The sequence below is a fragment of the Arachis hypogaea genome, chromosome 15, assembly GCF_003086295.3.
Source record: "Arachis hypogaea cultivar Tifrunner chromosome 15, arahy.Tifrunner.gnm2.J5K5, whole genome shotgun sequence".
NCBI lineage: Eukaryota > Viridiplantae > Streptophyta > Magnoliopsida > Fabales > Fabaceae > Arachis > Arachis hypogaea.
In genome coordinates this window covers 37648774-37654511 of record NC_092050.1, presented here as the reverse complement: position 1 = coordinate 37654511, position 5738 = coordinate 37648774, and the positions used below count along the sequence as shown (strand labels likewise).

General features: G+C 37.5%; 1 non-coding gene across 1 annotated transcript; it reads left to right on the top strand.

Moving 5' to 3' along the window:
- The first annotated feature begins 1152 nt into the window (after positions 1-1152).
- Positions 1153-1260, top strand: LOC112753595 (small nucleolar RNA R71). The gene has a single exon (XR_003177975.1). It is a non-coding gene; the product is annotated as a small nucleolar RNA R71 (small nucleolar RNA).
- Positions 1261-5738: the final 4478 nt, after the last annotated feature.

Sequence of the window (5738 nt, the reverse complement as noted above, 5' to 3'; positions counted from 1 at the left end):
ACCATTTTGGGATCAGGTTCCAGCTGCTTCCTGGGCTTCCTTGCAAGTTGTGGAAATGGAATGGGAGTGGTGTCTTCTGCATTGTCTGTGCCCTGTGGTGCTTCCTCCTGTGGTTGGATTTCTTCTTTTTCAGTTATGTCCTGTATGTCCTCTTCCTCTTCAACATCTTCTATTTCCACTACCTCTTCAGCTGAGGTGTTTTCTGGTGGGCTTGGCTCCTCCTGATTCCTCTCCTGCAGTGTGGTTCCGGACCTTAGGGTGATGGCATTAATGCCACCCTTTGGATTAGATAATGGTTGAGAAGGGATTCCACTGGAGCTCAAGGGCTGGTTATTAGAGTTTTTCATTGATCCAATCTGTGAGACAAGAGCTTGCAAAGTAGAGTTCAGACCATTTAGTGTAGCATAAAGGTTATTTTCCTTGGTCTGTTGTCTCCGATCAATAGATTGTAGTAAGTCTTCATTAGAAGATGAGGAAGGATAAGTAATTTGAGAGGTCTACTATTGGGAATTCTGTGGTCCTTGGGATTGCCTCAGGTGAGGTGCTTTGTAAGGCTAGTTCTGGTTATGCTGCCTGTTGTTGTTATTATTCCACCTCTGATTTCCCTGATTGTCTCTGCCTCCTCTGTTGTTGTTGTCCCTCCAATTCTGGTTAGAATTGTCTTGCCATCCATGGCTGTAATTGCCACCTTGATTGTACCCTTGGTTGGGGTGGTTATAGAAGTTATAAGTGGCTGCCACGGTGTTGTCTTCCTTTTGGAGCTGCGGACATTCATCAGTATAATGGCTATAATCAGTACAGATTCTGCAAAACTCTCTGTGGGACTAACTGTTGGCTTTGCTGTGGTGGAGAAGGTTGAGCTTGCTGAACTTGTTGTTGATTCAATTGCATCTGCTTCAGCAAGTTGGTCATTTCACAGATACTCTGAGTTAGAGCAGCAGTCTCTCTGCTAGAGGATACTTCTGCAACGGCTTTTGAACGGCCTTATTTTTTCCTGTAATTCCGAGTAGATTCAGCTAAGTCACTGATCAATTGCCATGCCTCATCAGTGGTCTTGTACTTTTTCATAGACCCATTGCTACCACTTTCCAATGTGGTTTTATCTTGGGGCCTCATGCCCTGTGTGACGTAACCGAGCAACACTATCTTGTCAATCATATGGTGGGGGCATCCTTCTAGAAGATTATTGAAGCGCTCCCAGTATTCATAGAGAGTCTCAGATTCGTCCAGAACAATCATGGAAATATCTTTCCTCAGTTTATCAGTAACTTCAGCTGGAAAGAATTTTTCCAAGAATTCTCTTCTAAGTGTATCCCAGTTGGATATTGTTGCTGCAGGTTGAGTGTAGTACCACTCTCTTGCCTTTCCCTCAAGAGAAAATGGGAAAGCTTTCAGCAAAATTAAAGTTTCATCTGCACCATCACGCCTAACAGTAGAACAGGCTGCTTGAAAATCTCTCAGGTGCTTGATAGGCTCTTGAGCAGGTAAGCCATGAAACTTGGGCATCAAATTGAGCAGTGCAGTCTTTATTTCAAAGTCTGTAGCCACCGCTGGGTGATGCGTTTGAAACGGTTGCATTGTAAAATCAGGGGCTCCAGCCTCCTGGATAGTAACTCTCCTAGGTTCTGCCATGTCACCTACACGTAAATCAACCGAATCAGTAGAATGGGGGCTGGTTTCTTCCTCAAATGACGTTTCAGATTCGCCCTCAGAGAGGACTAACCGATGCCGAGCTTGCCTTATTTATAAAATAGTTCTTTCAATCTCAGGATCGAATACTGGCAAGCTTGGATCAGGAAGTGAACGCGTCATCTAGCGAAAGAAACAAGCAGCTCATAGTAGCAAGATAAAATAAAATACGAATAAATAAATTCCAATTAATAACTTTAGCACTCTATTACAACTCCCCGGCAACGGCGCCAAAAATTGACGTGGCGGAAATTGGCGAATTAAGAATTGTTATAAGATATGCGTTGCAAGTATAGTTCTTAATGATGAGCGGATAATTTATACGCTTTTTGACATTGTTTTTAGTATGTTTTTAGTAGGATCTAGTTACTTTTAGGGATGTTTTCATTAGTTTTTATGTTAAATTCATATTTCTGGACTTTACTATGAGTTTGTGTGTTTTTCTGTGATTTCAGGTATTTTTTGGCTGAAATTGAGGGACTTGAGCAAAAATCAGATTCAGAGGTTGAAGAAGGACTGCTGATGCTGTTGGATTCTGACCTCCCTGCACTCAAAGTAGATTTTCTGGAGCTACAGAACTTGAAATGGCGCGTTTCCAATTGCGTTGGAAATTAGACATCCAGGGCTTTCCAGCAATATATAATAGTCTATACTTTGCCTAAGTTTAGATGACGCAAACTGGCGTTCAACACCAGATCTCTGCCCAATTCTGGAGTTCAGCGCCAGAAATGGATCAAAAACCAGAGTTGAACGCCAAAAATGGATCAAAACCTGGCGTTCAACTCCACAAATGGCCTCTGCACGTGGAAAGTTAAAGCTCAGCCCAAGCACACACCAAGTGGGCCCCGGAAGTGGATTTATGCATCAATTACTTACTTATGTAAACCCTAGTGACTAGTTTATTATAAATAGGACCTTTTATTATTGTATTAGTCATCTTTGAACGCCTGGTTCTTAGATCAGAGGGGCTGGCCATTTGGCCATGCCTGGACCTTTCACTTATGTATTTTTAACGGTAGAGTTTCTACACTCCATAGATTAAGGTGTGGAGCTCTGCTGTTCCTCAAAGATTAATGCAAAGTACTACTGTTTTCTATTCAATTCATCTTATTTCGCTTCTAAGATATTCATTCGCACTTCAACCTGAATGTGATGAACGTGACAATCATCATCATTCCCCATGAATGCGTGCCTGACAACCACTTTCGTTCTACATTAGATTGAATGAGTATCTCTTAGATCTCTTAATCAGAATCTTCGTGGTGTAAGCTAGAATGATGGCAGCATTCAAGAGAATCCAGAAGGTCTAAACCTTGTCTGTGGTATTCCGAGTAGGATTCAATGATTGAATGACTGTGACGAACTTCAAACTCGCGATTGCCGGGCGTAATGACAGACGCAAAAGGATAGTAAATCCTATTCCAGCAGGATCGAGAACCGATAGATGAATAGCCGTGCCGTGACAGGGTGCGTTGACCATTTTCACTGAGAGGATAAGATGAAACCATTGACAAGGGTGATGCCTCCAGACGATTAGCTGTGCCGTGACAGGGCATTTGGATCATTTTCCCGAGAGAAGACCGAAAGTAGCCATTGACAATGGTGATGTATCACATAAAGCCAGCCATGGAAAGGAGTAAGACTGATTGGATGAAGGCAGCAGGAAAGCAAAGGTTCAGAGGAACGAAAGCATCTCTATTCGCTGATCTGAAATTCTCACCAATGATTTACATAAGTATTTCTATCCCTATTTTATTAATTATTTTCGAAAACCCCATTACTAATTTATATCCGCCTGACTGAGATTTACAAGGTGACCATAGCTTGCTTCATACCAACAATCTCCGTGGGATTCGACCCTTACTCACGTAAGGTATTACTTGGACAACCCAGTGTACTTGCTGGTTAGTTGTGCGAAGTTGTGAACCATGGTATTGGCATCATGTTTTTGGCGCCATTACCAGGGAAAGAAAGAGCGATGAATTTTACATAATCAAAGTGTAATCACAATTTCTGCGCACCAAGTTTTTGGAGCCGTTGCCGGGGATTGTTTGAGTTTTCGGCAAGCTTTTGGTCCGGTAACATCAGTGCCAAGTTTGATCCGGCAACAGCACCAAGTTTTTGGCGCCGTTGCCGGGGATTGTTCGAGTTTGGACAACTGACGGTTCATCTTGTTGCTCAGATTAGGTAACTTTCTTTTCGTTTTCTTTTCAAAAATTTTTCAAAAATATTTCAAAATCTCTCATCTGTTTTCGAAAAAAAAATGTTTTCAAAAAAAAAATTTATAATTTTATTCAAAATTTTTAAGAATGAATTCTAGTGTTTCATGAAGCATGCGAAGCCTGGCTGGCTGTAAAGCCATGTCTAAATTCATTTGGACTGAGGCTTGCAATTTGTTATCAAGAGCAAGCTAGTTGTTGCTAATCCACCTGCTGCTGTTCCTGATTTACATGCTGAAGCTTGGCTGGCCATTAGCCATGTCTAGTGTTTTGGACCAGAGCTTTCATTGAAAGCTTGGCTGGCTAGTGAGCCATGTCTAATTCCTGGACTGAAGCTTTAGACTAACACTGCAAGATTCCTGGAATTCATATTAAAAATTTTGGAATCTTTATTTTTGCTTTTTCAATTAATTTTCGAAAAAAAAATCCAAAAAAATTTAGAAAATCAAAAAAATCAAAAATATTTTTGTGTTTCTTGTTTGAGTCTTGAGTCATATCATAAGTTTGGTGTCAATTGCATATGCATCTTGCATTTTTCGAAAATTCATGCATTCATAGTGTTCTTCATGATCTTCAAGTTGTTCTTGGTAAGTCTTCTTGTTTGATCTTTGTATTTGCATGTTTTGTGTCTTTTCTTGTTTTTCATATGCATTCTTGAATTCTTAGTGTCTAAGCATTAAAGAATTCTAAGTTTGGTGTCTTGCATGTTTTCCTTGCATTAAAAATTTTTTCAAAAATGTGTTCTTGATGTTCATCATGATCTTCATAGTGTTCTTGGTGTTCATCTTGACATTCATAGTATTCTTACATGCATTCATTGTTTTGATCCATAACTTTCATGCATTGCATCATTTTTCTTGTTTTTCTCTTGCATCATAAAAATTCAAAAATTAAAAAAATATCTTTCCCTTTTTCTCTCATCAAATTCGAAAATTTGGATTGACTTTTTCAAAAATTTTTTAAAATCTAGTTGTTTTTATGAGTCAAATCAAATTTTCAATTTAAAAATCTTATCTTTTTCAAAATCTTTTTCAAAAATCAAATCTTTTTTATTTTTCTTAGTTATTTTCGAAAATTCCAAAAATATTTTTCAAAAATCATTTTCTTATTTTTACATCAAATTTTCGAAAATAACAATAACAATTAATGTTTTGATTCAAAAATTTCAAGTTTGTTACTTGCTTGTTAAGAAAGATTCAAACTTTAAATTCTAAGAATCATATTTTATGATTTCTTGTGAATCAAGTCATTAATTGTGATTTTTAAAATCAAATCTTTTTCAAAACTAACTTCAATCATATCTTTTTAAAAATATCTTCTCATCATATCTTTTTCAAAAATTTGATTTCAAAATATCTTTTCTAACTTCTGATCTTCTTATCTTTTCAAAATTGATTTTCAAAATTTGTTTCAACTAACTAACTAACTTTTTGTTTGTTTCTCATCTTTTTCAAAACAACCTAACTAACTCTCTCTCTAATTTTCGAAAATATCTTCCCCCTTTTTCAAAATTTCTTTTTAATTAACTAATTATTTTAATCTTTGATTTTTAAAAAATTTTCGAAAATTACTAACATTTTTCAAAAACCATTTTCGAAAATCACTAACTCCTTTTCAAAAATTATTTTCGAAAATTTTCTTCTCTCTCATCTCCTTCTATTTGTTTATTCATCTACTAACATCTCTTCCTCACATTACCAAAAATTCGAACCCTCTCCCTCTCTGAGTTCAGATTTTCTTCTTCTTTTCTTCTACTAACACAAGGACCTCTATACTGTGGTATAAAGGATCCATATTATTGTTATTTTTCTGTGCCATCTTCTTTGTCAT